Consider the following 14,025-nt stretch of genomic DNA (forward strand, 5'->3'; position numbering starts at 1 on the left):
AATTTCAAAGATTGATGACAACTTCATGGACAAGAAAAAACTCTCCAGCAGGATGATTTGAAATATATTTTGATGTTCTTGAACAAACATCCTTTTTGGCTCTTCATTTCTTCACAAATACACAGAAACTAAAGAACTGACGAGAAAAAAAAAACAATGAATTTAATCCATAGTCTCAGTATTGTGATGGATGTATCTTGGTTTTTTCACTTTGTTTATAGCAATTATATCTATATATGACATTTGGTATAAATCGGTACTTCAACTGATTGATCCAATCCAAGCTATAGAAATTTCATTTCGTCAAAAAAAAACGGCATTTTTTGTTTTCAGTTTATTGATAAGAAAACCTTTTTGACATTCTGTTTCTCCACCAATATACATAAACTATAAAACTGACAGAGAAGAAGAATTAAATATATCAATAATCTCAGTCATGCCATGTGTGCATCACATTTTTTGTATTCCTTTCTTTTCTTCCACACTAATCTCTCTCACAATGACACTTCTCCAAAAATGTGTCTATGTCTTGTTGATTGAATCCAAGCCATATAAATTTCATTTATATGGCTTGGATGAAAAAGTTCTCGAACTTCACTGTTCAAGAACTTTTTCATCTAGTATACTGCGTTCATGTTGAATAAACTTACTGAAAACGTTTTCCCAATTGGATTTAATCTCCAGCGATTCAAATTCAATGTGAATCGCTACTTTCGCATGGGCACCGCTCTGAAAGTGTCTTTAGGTTTTTTCTGTAGTGCTTGTGTTTTGTCATTAGAAAATTGATTTAGGTCTTATCATATTTCATGAAGCTTATAGCTTCATGGAGAAGTATAATGAAAAAGTACCATATTCATCAACTATGATAGCTTCCTAACTTTAATCTGCACCAGAAAAGCTGGCTGACAAAATGTTAAGTAGAATTTTATTAGATTGATCAATTTATCTTCATGATCAAGAATTTAAAAAGAATATCTACCCAAAAAAAACTGGGCGAACAAATACAGAGCAGAAACTCCACTGAATCAATTGATCTGTCGCATGTTAATTTTATTGTAATCCATGATATTTATTCTTGGATGTCATAGTTTTAGATATTATATATTTTTGTCATGACAGAAGTTCTCAAGTTAATGATGAAAAGCTCATAGCATGATGAACAAGAACCATAGACATCAACTATAATATCTATTTAACTTCACTCTGCTCTGCACTAGACAAACTGGGTGAGAAAATGCTCAGCGGGAACTTTACTGGATTAACTAATCTATCTTCACAATGAGTTTCATTCAAAATTGAAAATTAATATACATCCAGAAAAACTGAGTGGAAAAATTAACAGCAGGAACTTCACCGAATCAATTAATCTGTTAATTTTGTTGTGTTCCATGATATTTCTTCTTGGATGTCTTAGTTTCACATATAATATTTTTTTGTTAGGACAGAAGGTCTAAAGTTAGTCATAAAAGCTCATAGCTTCAAGAAAAGTCCTGATAGACAAGTATCATAGTTATCAACTATAATAACTACTCAACTCCACTCCGCACCATCCATATGATAAGTTCTACCAACAATTGGAAATGAATATCTGCCCAGAAAAACTGGGATGAAAAATACACAGCAGGAACTTCACCGAATCAATCCATCTATCACGTGTTAATTTTGTTGTGTTCCATGATATTTCTTCTTGGATGTCTTAGTTTCATATATAATATTTTTTTGTTAGGACAGAAGGTCTAAATTTGGTCATAAAAGCTCATAGCTTCAAGAAAAGTCCTGATAGACAAGTATCATAGTTATCAACTATAATAACTACTCAACTCCACTCCACACCATCCATATGATAACTTCTACCAACAATTGGAAATGAATATCTGCCCAGAAAAACTGGGATGAAAAATACACAGCAGGAACTTCACCGAATCAATCAATCTATCACGTGTTAATTTTGTTGTGTTCCATGATATTTCTTCTTGGATGTCTTAGTTTTATATGTAATACATTTTTGTTAGGATAAAAGGTCTAAAGTTAGTCATAAAAGTTCATAGCTTCAAGAAAATGCCTGATAGACCAAGTTCGATAGTTAAAAACTATAATAACTACTTAACTTCACTTTGCACCATCCATATGATAAGTTCTACCAACAATTGAAACTGAATATCTGCCCAGAAAAACTGGGAAGAAAAATACACAGCAGGAACTTCACCGAATCAATCAATCTATCAGGTGTTGATTTTGTTGTGTTCCATGATATTCCTTCTGGGATGTCTTAGTTTCATATATAATATATTTTTGTAAGGAGAGAAGGTCTAAAGTTAATCATAAAAACTCATAGCTTCAAGAAAAGTCCTGATAGACAAGTATCATAGTTATCAACTGTGTTTCATCAAAAATTGAAAATGAATATCTTTCCCAAAAAACTGGTTGGAAAAATACACAGCAGAAACTTTACCGAATCAATTGATCTATAGCGTGTTAATTCTTTTGTGTTCCATAATATTTCTTCTTGAATGTCACAGTTCCGAATATAATATATTTTTTTCATGACAGAAGTTCTGAAGTTAGTCATTAAAAGCTCATAGCTTCAAAGAAAAGCATAATAGACACGTACCATAGTCATCAACAATAATAGCTACTTAACTTTACTTTGCACCAGGAAAACTGGGTGGTCAACAGGAACTTCATTGAATCAATAAATTTATCCCGTGTTGATTTCATTGTTTCATGAATTTTATGAATTCCATACTTTCATGTTCCATGAATTTCATGTTTCGGTATTCCATAGACAGTATATGGAGAAAAACCAGTAGGTGAACAATGTGTATCAGGTAGTAGATTATAATGCTGAAGATACTGAAAACTATAGACTGACTGACTTCAATTCAGAATAGAAAATTCAATAACGATGATGGAATACGACGAAATGTTGCAATATTCGCGATTCTGCCTGGCCCAAGTCTAGGTCCAGAAAGGGCCAACATATTTGGCTCGTTCATATTTCTTGAAAAAAACTAACACCAGTTACCGCTCTGCTGGCAGACTTCCATCCCATTTTTCCCGAACAGCGTTTTATATTTCAAGGTTCCGTTATGCAAATAGCCCTGGCCACAGTTCCATTGACAAAATGGAAAATACGTCAGCATTCGAGGAATATCCTTCAAGATCCTTATGATGAATGGCAAGAGGGAGAACTAAGAGAAAAAGCATCATCAATCACGCCTCGTTCCGATGTTTGAATGGCTTACGCGCGTTTTTGTATTGGCTGAAAACTTGTCACTGGCATCGTTCCGTTTTTCTTCGACATTTTTGTTATTAAATTCGTTTAGTCGCTTGAATTATACGAGGTGTTTACTGATCGGCTGAGCAGGTGGTAATCAATCATACGAAAGAAAATGTGTTCGCAAATATTAATTTAGATTGACAGATGTACAGAGAATGGAAAATATTATTTGCGGGTTTGTTTTTCCAACCGAACCGGGAAACAATATTCCGAAAGTTCTTAATCTTTTGTTGTGGAAAATTGAGTTTTCTTAAGTTTCTTTATTCACAGAGACCAAAGAACGAAACAGAGCCCGAACACCTGATTTAAGTTTTGAAAATGAACTGCATCATAATGAATTCGTCATAATATGTTTCTTAATGAGCGATACGCCAGTTGTATAGGCGTTAAATGTCTCAAATCATATTCAAGTCTCAAATGAATTGATCAGTCACATCCATCAGCTCGTCTGTCCATTCATTGGTAGGTCGGTAGCCGGGCGATTCGATGTGGGTGCTTTGTTCACTTCCACAATCGACCGATGTGTGAGTAGCTGGTTCAAGCCGCAGGCTGAATGATCGATTTTCACTTGCTATCGTCCAACACGTTGAACGGTAATACCTCGTTAGTCCTTAGATCGCACAAGTTTCGACTTCTGAAGGTTGTCTTTCGTAGGGGTGCGACAGCTAAAAAACATAATTCAACAACAACATTCATCAATTCATTCATTCGTTCGTTCAATCGGTCATTAGTTTATTCATTAGTTCGTTCGTTCATTCATTTATTCATTGATTCTCTTGTTCCTTCTTTCGTTTATTTATTAATTGATTCGTTCATTGGTTTGTTCGTTAATTCATTTATTCATCAGTTCATTCGATCATTCATTCATTCATTGATTCGTTTTGTTCATTGATTGATTCGTTCGTTAATTCATTAGTTCGTTCGTTCATTCATTAGTTCGTTCGTTCATTCATTTATTCATTGGTTCGTTCGTTCATCCATTTATTCATTGATTCGTTCATACGTTCGTTCGTTCAATAATTCATTAATTAGTCCGTTCGTTCATTCTTCAACTCATTAGTTCGTTCGTCCATTCATTATTTATCTGATTCTCCTGTTCCTTCATTCGTTTATTCATTCATTGATTCGTTAATTCGTTTGTTCGTTAATTCATTTATTCATCAGTTCATTCGATCATTCATTCATTCATTGACTCGTTTCGTTCATTCATTGATTCGTTCGTTCATTCATCAATTCGTTCGTTTATTCATTTATTCATTAGTTCGTTCGTTCATCCGTTTATTGATTGATTCGTTCATTCGTTCGTTTGTTCATTAATTCATTAATTAGTTCGTTTGTTCTTTAATTCATTCATTAGTTCGTTCGTTCATTCTTCCACTCATTAGTTCGTTCGTTCATTCATTTATTAATTGGTTCGTTCGTTCATCCATTTATTAATTGGTTCGTTCGTTCATCTATTTATTCATTGATTCGTTCATTCGTTCGTTTGTTCATTAATCAGTTCGTTCGTTCATTCTTTCACTCATCAGTTCGTTCATTCATTCATTAACTCTTTGATTCTTTTGTTCCTTCATCCGTTTATTCATTCATTGATTCGTTCATTCGTTTGTTCATCAATTCATCTATTCATCAGTTCATTCGATCATTCATTGATTCGTTTATTCGTTCGTTCATTCATTGATTCGTTGATTCGTTCGTTCATTCATTAGTTCGTTCGTTCATTCATTTATTCATTGGTTCATTCGTTTATACATTCATTCATTGATTCCTTCATTCGTTCGTTTGTTCATTAATTTGTTCATTATATCGTTCGTTCATTCATTTATTCATTGACTCGATCGTTCATGCGTTCATTCATTCAATGATTCGTTCCTTCGTTCTTCCATTAATTTATTCATCAGTTCTATCATTCATTTATTCATTCATCAGTTCGTTTGTTAGGTCTTTCATTTATCCATCAGTTCATTCCTGTATTCATTCAATCATTGATTCGTTCATTTGTTCATTCATTAGTTCGTTCATTCATTTATTTATTGGTTGGTTCGTCGGATCTCGGAGGAATAAGTCCAGTTATCACCCGAAGTGGATACTAACAAATGAAAAGTCGTGACGTAACTTGGTTTGTAATATTTTAATTTTTATTTTTCATTTTTTGTTAATGATATTTTTAATTTTCAGCTTTTATTGATATTTCAATTTTTATTATTTTGGTTGTTGGCTTATATGTTATTTCTTTGTGATTTCAGTTTTTTGTTCTTGTTTTTTGTTATTTTCGGTTAATCTTTTTAATTTTTTTCAGGGATTTCATATCAATATATATTATATTAGACAACGGAAATCTGAACTGATGAAATACACAACGAAACATTGTCAACCACCTTCAAACAAACGTTGAAGACATTCCATTCGAAAATTCATAACTTTGGTTCACAAAATTGAGTTGAAACTAACAAACTCGCTATGTTGGAAGAGTCCTTGAGATTTTCTTTTTGTTTCAATAAAAATTCAAAATAACAAAAACCATTAAGAAGGTGAAACTATGTCGTAAATTTTACGAATTCACTAAACTTTCATGATGAGTCATAATTTTGAATGCAATCACAAAATTAATTCATGTCCCATCGAAACTGATACAATGTTACATTCAATATGAATATTTTGCACAAAATTAACATTTAATAAATAAATTACCGTAATTCAAATGGAAATTGAATATTTTGGAGTTATTGATACAGTCATAATTGACAATATTCCAACGCAAAATCCGCTTTTAGGTTCATTAATTGAAAGTTAATTCCTGTTTCGGGTATATTTCTGATATTTTATTTGTTTTGTTGAAATTAGCAATGATATTTTGCATTGCAAAGTCAGTTACATAGATTTCAGTTGATAATATCTCCGTGCAAGTTTGTTCTCATTTTCTATAATTAAAATCTTAACTGTTCATGTTTATTTAGGTATGGGCCTCAAACTCGAAAACAAATTGAAGCCTTGATGTTTAGTCTCCAATTGAGGGGAAAAGAAACGCAAGCGTAATCTGAAAGAACTATTTAATTATTCAAAAAACGCATTTTTTCGATGAAAAATCTTGAGAGTAGTGTTATTTTTGAGAAAAAAATTTTGACAAAAGAGTAAATCATTAAGATTGATATCCCATTCAATCAAAAAGTAGTTTCATTTACTTCTCGTGATTTAATCAGTCAAACTGGCAAAAATGGATGAGCCAAACAGTGGAAATACTCAAAATGGAACGGAACCCACTTCAAATGGTCTCAAGTACATGATTCCACAAGCGAGGACGGAAGCGGAGGAAATCGTTGATTCTCTCTGTTGTTCTTGAATTTTCAGATTTTTACATTGAACAAAAGTATAATTTTCGACGACTGAGATACGTGGTCTTTTCAAAAAACAAGTGTTAGGAATCACATGTTAAAAGGTAAGACCTCGTTAATCCTTAGCTAGCACAAATTTCTACTTCTGAGGGTTGCCGTTCGTAAGGGTGCGATAGCTGGTTGATGAAAACACAGATTTTTAGTTTCAGCTACCTAGTTTGTTGGTGACAGGCACAAAAGTTAGAATTTTGCAATTTTTTTTTGTCAAAAAAATGGATCACTGAAATTTGTGTAAAAAATCGAATGAGGTGATCGAAAACGCTTGAGGTGTTGACAGTGGCATACGGTGGCATACGGTTGGCTCAAGCCATACAATTTCGGAAATTTTGCGCATGAAGCAAAGTTCGTTTCAAAATTGCTGAATTTCAACCAAAAAAACCGTCGCACGAGCATCGCCCAGGAATGCTGGAATAACGTCAACGGCGATCCAGATGTGCTTGAAATGTACATAACTGGTGATGAATCATGATTAGTAAAACTCCAAGGAAAAACATCACATATTGAGTATAATTCATCAGGTGTACGACAAGGTTCGGTTCTGGGTCCTATCCTTTTTCTGATTTATCTGATTGATCTGGTAACCATTGATATTAAAGGAAAGTTCACACTTTTAGCGGATGACACCACGATCCTTTGGCGTGGGGCGAATGAAGATAATCTCAAAGACATCATAACCCTGGATCTCTATAGGGTTGAACAGTGGTGCGATATAAACTCTTTATGTTTCAACACAAATAAAACAAAAATAGTTTGCTTCAAACTCAATTTTGACGACTTACTTACAGAAAATCACGCTATAGTTAACAAAAGTCACACAAAATTTTTAGGGGTATTTATAGATGATAAATTGAAATTTGATGAGTATATAACAAATTTATGCAAAAAAAATAGCAGTTCGAGTTGTTCCTAACGAACTCAATCAATTCTCAGCCAGAACTGTGTATTTTTCCTTGGTAGAGTCGCACTTGAAATATGGAATTGCCTTTTGGAGCTTTTGTTGTCAACAACTACTAAATTGAGTATTCGTTCTACAAAAATAGGCTCTCAGATACATATGAAGGGCAAATCACAAAACCACTACATACCACTTTTCATCAGTCACAAAATTCTTACTGTTCCTTGTTTATTCCTGTTAGAAACCGTTTGCTCAATTCACAAAAAATATTCCAACTCAGCAGTTATTAATGACAGACGTTACCACACGAGAGGAAGTCGGAATTTACCCTTGCCAATCCCAAAATCAGCAATTACAAAATTTTCTTTCCACCTTCCAATATGCTATAGGGCAATAGCAAATTTAAAAACATTCAGAAAATTGTTCGAAGGAGTACTTCTGCAAAAAGCCTACTATGACTTAAAGTAATATTACGATGATGTATTTCAACTCTTAGTATTTCAGATGCTTACATATCTGTAATGATTTATTTATTTATTATCTGTAATGGTATATACAGTGTGTCCAAGATAAGGATCCTAAGCATGGGAATCTCAGTACCTGTTGGAGATACAGCTTAGGTTGAATTAGGAAAAAGTTGTGTTCTTTGAAGCTTATTCACATGCCGTTTAGAAACTTGAAGAATTTTCATGGCCTGCTGAGATATTTGGGAGAAACGAGAATTTGACAATATCAATTTTATTTTTTCTGACTTCATTTGAAAAGATATCAAAAAACGAATAACACTTTGTCATTAGCACTTTCAAGGTACTATACGATGGTATTTTTAGATTCTATATCCGACGTTTCGTTTTCAAGAAACCATCATCAACTTTATTTTTTTATATGACCCGAAACAAAAGTACACCCTGTATCTGATTCCATTTTTTATTACGAATTCAACGATGTATCACATGCCATTGTTTTTTTTTAATTTGAAGGAAAATTACATTTTTTCTAGTTTTAAAAAAATCTTTAAGTAGGCGTTGCAAACAAATGCTTTGACGTAAATACCTGTCACCGAGCCTGTCAAATATTATTTAATTACACGATAGAATAGTAATTGTCGTTGTTGTTAGCCTGTTTGTCGAGTTGTTGTTTTTAGAGTTGTTGATACTGTTGTCGTTATTATTATTTATTGTTGAATAGATAATATCGTGTTATTATCGTCGAATATGCCGGGTGAGCATTATAGCCATAAAGAAAAGTTTGACATGCTAACGTGCTACATTTTGTGCCACAAAAATACTGTAAATACAGCAGCAATGTATCTTAATACATATCCAGAAAGAAAGCAGCCATGTGAATCCTATTTATAAAATTCGTGGTTGAACTGTGGTAAAAACATTTAGTATCAGCATTGCACCCGTGCGGAACCGAGGCAGTTCGCTAGTGATGTATATTCACAACTCCCAGGTTGTAAGTGATCGAATGTGGCTCTGTATGGGAAAAACGCATTGTCTATCGGTTCTCGTGGGTAGCGAAGCGCATAAACCGACCTTCGGTCCTGTCACTCTTCCGGAAATGACATTTTGATGTTAATTAAAAAAGGATTGCTACCGTCCTTTCCATTCAGCGTCGGCAATTCAGATGGGAAATAGAGCCCAAAGTGTAATTTATTTTCCGTGCTGCTAGTATTCCACTTTGGAGTGTTATAAAAAAGTCGATCGGAGTCCGACACTTTCTCTTTCGAAAGATGAAAGCCTCTCGAAAACGTCGAACCAGACAATGTCGGGGACATCGCTCCCTAATCTGGTGATATTGAAGGTTTATAGTGTCCTTCATCCTTACAGTTCTATAAAATGTTGGTCTCTGTGAGATAGGTAGGTACTATTACGATACGAAGTGATGATAATTGTTGTTGTAATAATTTGCTTTCGATAGTTATTATAATCGTATCAAAATAATCTCAGGGTTCTTTTTTTTATTATGATTTCAGGAATTCTAATTTTGTTAATAAATAATTCTAGGCTCTTGCACAAAGTACCTTTTCACCGTGTGGAGCATTTCTTTGCATCGCAGGGGCCTAAAATTGGAGTAGTTTTGAGCATTTTCCTTTCCTCTGAGCACCTAAGACAGCTGTTGGCGGGGGTAATAATCATCGAGTTTGATTGAAGTCAATCGAAAAGTAGATTCTGGATAAATTAAGATTCAGGCAGTTACTTTTAACTGCTCATTTATTTCCTCATTTTCAATTTACGTAAAGGTATATCTCTGTCAGTTCAATAGTCGAATCTTTTGATTCGATATTGTTCCGAAGTAAGAGTTCTCCAGTAGTAATATCGTGATCAAAACGGCCTTTAGCGGCGTATTAATATCTCTACTGTGAACGTTTTTTTGTATCAAGTATTGGTTCGTTAAACTTTATATATATATATATATATATATATATATATATATATATATATATATATATATATTTATAAAGTTTAAAGAACCAATACTTAATATATATATATATATATATAATAATTATATATATATATATATATATATATATATATATATATATATATATATATATATATAAATAAAGAGAGATTTTATCGAGTGGGTATGATATAAAAATCAAAAATGAAACAATTAGTGGACACAACACTCCAAAAGTGGGGCAAACCGCGGACACGTGTTTCTGGCTATTGGCTTCATCAGCGCAGTGTAGCCAAGTGTAAAGATGGGCAACACTTGTTTGCCGAAAGCAGGAAATAACACATATGCACGGAGTCAACAACAGAAGCCAACCGCACATTTGTGGTTCCAGTTAGAAGACCTAGAATTCCTAGGCTACATCTAACATGACCACGTAGGCAGCTATAGCTACCTGCGTGACATCCGGGTCCAGGATATAAATACAAAGAGAGATTTTATCGAGTGGGTATGATATAAAAATCAAAAATAAAACAATTAGTGGACACAACACTCCAAAAGTGGGGCAAACCGCGGACACGTGTTTCTGGCTATTGGCCTCATCAGCGCGGTGTGTAGCCAAGTGTAAAGATGTGCAACACTTGTTTGCCGAAAGCAGGAAATAACACATATGCACGGAGTCAACAACAGAAGCCAATCGCACATTTGTGCTTCCAGTTAGAAGACCTAGAATTCCCAGGCTACATCTAACATGACCACGTAGGCAGCTATAGCTACCTGCGTGACATCCGGGTCCAGGATATAAATACAAAGAGAGATTTTATCGAGTGGGTATGATATAAAAATCAAAAATTAAACAATTAGTGGACACAACACTCCAAAAGTGGGGCCCACTGGCGCCCCAGGGCTTACTTTTTTCCATCGACTCTAAAAAACATATTTTTCTCACCCACGTCCAGCCTCTACAATAATTGACTAGCCTGAGCCGAACTACCTTTTGGTAATTACATAAATACCAAGGTAGGTTATACTCTCTCTGATTGAATAAGAGCATAAACTACTTTCTTCACCACTTGAAGAAGGAAAGATGTTCCAAAAAGTATGCGTTTTATCGCATTATTTATTAATCACATATGTGTATTCTTCTGTTGTCCCAACTACAGTTGTTTTGAATCCGAATATGTTCACTATTTTGGTATAACAAGTTCAAATGGATTTGAAATTTCTTGAAAGTGACCACGACAGTTTTTTGTTCTACGGGTGTATTATAAATTGGCAGTGTATCATAAATAAATATTATTCCAGCTCTCTTTTCGATTTGTCACTTCACTGTCGAAGATTTATTGGGAGTTATGTAGGTCGAGTGGAACGTGTACAAGAGTGAGAATACGGGAATGGGATACGATTGAACAGTATATCTTTTGCGAATTGATTCTGCAGATCGAAAAGTGGAATGTGTGTTTGAAATGATTCCAGTACGACAGCTGTGAAATGTTCCATATTTATTGAAACGGATATAAAATAGAGTTCTGGAAATACTTGGCAGTCCGTGAAACGCCCAGAGACATTGACGGAAAGAAGTACATGACATTTTTATTGGAGGCGAATTCATCAATATAATGTATCAATATTCAGGGTTTCATAAGATAATGTAAATAGGGCCGTTGCCATGGGGGGATGGGAAGGAGCCTCCCCCCCTGCTTTTTCGACTTGGGAATAAGTTGGGAAAAAGTTGAGAAATTTTGGGCCGTGAAGATAGAGAAAAATAATAGTAAAAAAATTGATGAAAAATAAAAAGGGGAGGATAAAAAGTGGTGATAAAAAAAAGGGAAAAAACCAGGAGAAGGTTGGGATTTCCCAACATACATATCTTGGAGATCCCAGGGATTTCAAATCAATTTCTTTTATATTAAACAATGGAAGCCCGAACTAATGAAATACACCACGAAACATTGTCAACCACCTTGAAAAAACAGGGTAGTTTAGTGCCCTCATACTTCCATCAAATTTCCATCAAACATATAATATAGACGTATAATGTTGTGAGCTAGATGAATAATCCTCAAGAAATTTTAGATAATTTTTCTCATAAAGTTTTTTTTCTGTTTCAGGATTGAAAGTGGAGCCTATGGTGAGTAACTTCATTCTTCAATATGTAAAACGAAACTTTTTTCTTATACAGCCACTTCTTTTCCAAAATTCCGATCATCTTTCCATTTCCAAAAATTTCACATGTTCACATTCATCATCAGAGTTATATTTTTCTACTTCCTCAAGGTCGATATGAATATATTGACTAATTTATGAATGAATATTTGGATTCTTACACTATTTACTCAAATCTAAAGCAAATTAACTTTAAACGTTCGAACCAGTCTCGATATACCTACGCAGTAGGTTTAATGGACTGACGCCTATCAGAAAACAACTACTTCCCTGGCTAATACCACGAAGGGCGTTGGATTATATCCGACAGGCGTCATTGCAGGAATCTTCACAGAAAATTTCCTGCATATGCAATTAGCATTACAACTGAAAGAGTCGACCTTCAATTTTGTAATGGGCACACTTGCAGACCGGTTTCGGGCTCTTTAGCCACTCGTCAGTGCAAGATAGTGACCATCATCGACCTAAATTCATTCAATTTTCATCAAGAGAATCTATTTGTATTCTATCAGAATTAAAATCCTCATTTTTGTAGTGACACTTTTTAATTTCTGTCAGATTGAAGTACGATATGAATTCTTTTGTCAATTTTTATATATAAGATGCTTCATTTTTTATGTTTCTACCTAATTTGGATATCCATTATGAATATATTTTATGTAAAATACCCAATAATAACAAAGCAACTGACATTTCCATACTAAAACTGAAGGACTACCCATTATCCTCACAATGATAAAGATCCGAAGAGAATTGACCAAAAGAAAAATCTAGATAACAGAAAGATTAGCTGATAATGAATGCAGAAAAGTGAACAAACCTCTGAATTGTTGCTCTGAGTTTCGAAAATATATGAAACTTCAAATTATGGATCATAAACAAAGGTTCATAATTTCGTCAAAAAATCCAGGAAATAAATAAACAGAAAAAAGTCCATTTGGTCGTTCGTTTGACTTCCGTTAGTAAAAAGAAAACCAAATTAAAATGAATGATGTGATTGGTATCGATAGTTTGAACTCTAACGACCCATAGTAAATCATAGAATAAATCTGTCAGTCGATTAACAATGAAAATAAACTCATCATCGAATTTGCAGGCTCATTGAATTCCAAAATATGATATCCATTGTTCTGAACCAAGTATTTGTTTCACAATATCAATTTATTATTGAATTCGGTACAATTCTATTTATGATGCTTCACAAAGTTACAAAACAAGTTGATTATTGAATATGAATTAGCTTCATAAAACGAAAATAGGTTCACTATCAGTTGTGTAATTATGTCAGTGATATATTCAGTGGAATAGATCTGAACGAAATGGACAGTTTGGATGGATGGATCTGAGTTTGATCCTGAAAGAATGTTCAGCTGGTTCAAAACTGCGGAAACAAACCATTCATCAGGCTTATCCCACTTCAATAACCGTCATAAGACACTGGCAGACTTCGATGAAGCCACCAATAACATAGCTCGTTTGAAAAGGACAGACTGGGACGTAACTTACTGGATTAATTATAATGCAAGCAACACTGAAAGCAATAGAATCAGAATTTCAGTGTCTGATAGATCAGGAGTATGAAATTTGTCTTGTGTTCTTGCCCAAAAATTCATCTTGATCAAACGGAAATACCTTTTTTTCGAAGAATAAAAGAACATAGAAGTGGTTTCTTGAATGTGTAGATAATATCCACATTTGCAAACCCTTTTTTGACAGGAGCATGGGTTCAACTACAAAGATGACCCATTACATCTGAAGTAGAAAGGTTAGAAATGAAATTCTTCTTCTCTTACTTGGTACTTGGATTTTCATCAAGTATTGGTCAATTACATCACAGCTATAGTGATTTGATTATCAACTTCGCATAGTAAGAGGTTCAAGAAATA

The 14,025-nt window shown here is 33.9% G+C and overlaps 1 protein-coding gene across 1 annotated transcript in view; it reads left to right on the forward strand.

Annotated features, from left to right (window-relative positions):
- Positions 1 to 14,025, forward strand: part of 5-HT7 (5-hydroxytryptamine receptor 7) — a 290,467-nt gene that overhangs the window by 111,481 nt on the left and 164,961 nt on the right. Inside the window, exon 2 of the mRNA XM_074175555.1 lies at positions 12,085 to 12,104. The gene's annotated coding sequence lies outside the window, so the exon portion shown is untranslated. The remainder of the gene's footprint in view (positions 1 to 12,084; positions 12,105 to 14,025) is intronic.

The sequence above is a fragment of the Leptinotarsa decemlineata genome, unplaced genomic scaffold (genome assembly GCF_025532065.1).
Source record: "Leptinotarsa decemlineata unplaced genomic scaffold, Ldec_3_MD MMD2_tig00001064_RagTag_RagTag, whole genome shotgun sequence".
NCBI lineage: Eukaryota > Metazoa > Arthropoda > Insecta > Coleoptera > Chrysomelidae > Leptinotarsa > Leptinotarsa decemlineata.